The 2,139-nt window shown below is 53.0% G+C and overlaps 1 long non-coding RNA gene across 1 annotated transcript; it reads left to right on the top strand.

The window, feature by feature from the left end:
• Window positions 1-218: 218 nt before the first annotated feature.
• LOC125356387 lies at window positions 219-1,914 on the top strand. Its single transcript, XR_007211886.1, has 3 exons — window positions 219-274; window positions 385-571; window positions 1,739-1,914. It is a non-coding gene; the product is annotated as an uncharacterized LOC125356387 (long non-coding RNA).
• The last annotated feature ends 225 nt before the right edge of the window (window positions 1,915-2,139 follow it).

Below are 2,139 nucleotides of genomic sequence, written 5' to 3'. Positions count from 1 at the left end.
CACATGATGACTGAAGTGGCAGAGTATCCATTGTTTCTCCTGACTGTGCGCTCAGCAGATCTGACTGGGAGATGAAGCTGGTTGAAGGCATGTGGCTGTCTACCCTTCCTCCCAACAAGGCAGTGAGTGTGGGCAGGGCTGCTCCTCCGGAATGGTTCAGAAAGCAGTTGACCTGCTGGCGCCTACCAGCATCGGAGGGCAAAGGGCCAGTCCAGAGTGTCAGGGGCCGAGATCACCCATTCTCTGGCTTCATCGAGGCCCATCCAGTCTGCAGGTATGTTCTGCTCAGGACATGTACTAGCTCTTTCTCCCCAGCCCTGCAGTCTTGATTTGTTTTAAAATCTTTTTGTTATTGTTGTTGCATTTTTTGTTGGAGAAATATAGAAAATGCCAGGGGATATTCGTGTGGTAACTCCTGCCATAAGCCCAGAGTTTCTTCCCTGATTTAATGGGCTTCCCAGAAGCCACCACTGTGCACATTGAGGACATACATCTAGAATCTTCTTTCATCGCAGCCCCTCCAAAATCACCTGGTACCCCATGAGGCACAGAGCATGAGACCTTGTAACAGGTAAGGAAATCACCACCTCAGAGAAATGAAGTCACTTGCTAGAGGTGGTGGGGGGTGATGGGGGGGGTTGGAAATCACACAGCCTTGAAAGGGTCAGATCCTGGATTTGAACTCAACTGGCTGAACTCCAAACCCCAGGCTCTTGTCACCTCCCCATATGGCTCCCTTGGGCATCAGGCCCAGGCGTGAACAGTCCCCTCCTGCCTTCCTCCAGCAGGGAGGAAGCTGGACTTTCTCCAAAGGAAACGCTGGGAAACACAAAACCCAAATAGCAAACAGGGCAGGGATGGTTCCCAGGCCCCAGCTGCCTAACCTGGGGTGGTGGGAGCATGGTCCAAGCTGGGCTGGGTATCATTCACCAAGTGCCCACCACACAGCAGCACTTAGTAGTTGTTATTTCCTAATACAGCGAGTCTGTGAGGGAGCTATTGCTATTCACCCCACTTTGCGGATGAGGAAACTGGCAGTCATTGTGGTCCAATGACCTGCCTTAGATTACGAGTCTTTTCAATCCTGAGCTCTGGCTTTCCATGCAAGAGGGATGGATGCCTTCCCTGCGGTTGCTCTGTCCCCACCTCTGCTCTTCCATCATGCTGCAGGTATGTCCAGACCCTTCCTTCTGCATGCTCAGGGATTATGGTGTGGCATGAAGCTGTGATTCAGGAGCTACTCAGTCCGTAGTTCATGCCCCCGTGTCTTCATTTGACTACTTTGGAATTGGCAAAGTGGGGGTCTTTTGAGTCTGGAAGAACTGTCAATGGGGTTTTAGAAAGGTTGGGGGTTCACTGGTGGTGCCAAGGTCCGGAAGCAGGGAAGCCCCTCTTGTCATTGGAAGCCTGCACTGTTGCAAGGCTAAGGTATGGTTGTAGGGATGGGGAGAAGTCTGACCGTGGGGCCCTGTGGGTCATGCAAAGGAGTGGGGGGGCACTAGGGAGGTGCGGCCCGTCAGCCCGCAGTGCCTCCATCCGCTTTGATGGGCGAGGCCATAGGCAGGGGGTGGGGGCAAGTGACGATGAGGCCCCGGGGTTTCAATATCCCTTTTGTATGGAACAAGGCCGGGCGGTCCGCAGAACAGACCTTATCCTCCAATTTCCCATAGAGGTTGTGTTTCCAGAATCAGGGTTTCAAGTTACACAGAGTTATTCTTTCTGGAATGTGTCCCCCCAGCAACCCCGCTGGACCCTCGGTGGAAGGAGGGGCTCTTGTGAACTCCGAGACTCACGCGGACACAAAACAAGCACCCAGCCCAGCCCCACAGCTCAGCAGTGTCTGTCCCTCAAACAGTCTAGCCAGTAGCCAAAGCCACTCGCAGGAGCTGGGGCAAGTTTTCAGCACTAACAATAACACTGGCAGTAATTAATAATAGTATAATAATAAGCTTCATGAAGACCAGGCCCTGTGTGAAGCTTCTGAGATCAATGAATTATTTTTAAAAAGTGAGCCACGGATACACATTTCCTCGATGGGGAAAACTGAGGCTCAGAGGGAAGGGCCCTGCAGAAGGTCTGGCGGGGTTGCCCTGCGAGTGTTAGCAGTGGAGGGGGGAGGGGAGGGGGTACTGAGTGGGG

This window comes from Perognathus longimembris, chromosome 1 (assembly GCF_023159225.1).
Source record: "Perognathus longimembris pacificus isolate PPM17 chromosome 1, ASM2315922v1, whole genome shotgun sequence".
In the NCBI taxonomy this organism is placed as follows: domain Eukaryota; kingdom Metazoa; phylum Chordata; class Mammalia; order Rodentia; family Heteromyidae; genus Perognathus; species Perognathus longimembris.
This window is presented reverse-complemented; position numbering and strand designations above follow the sequence as displayed.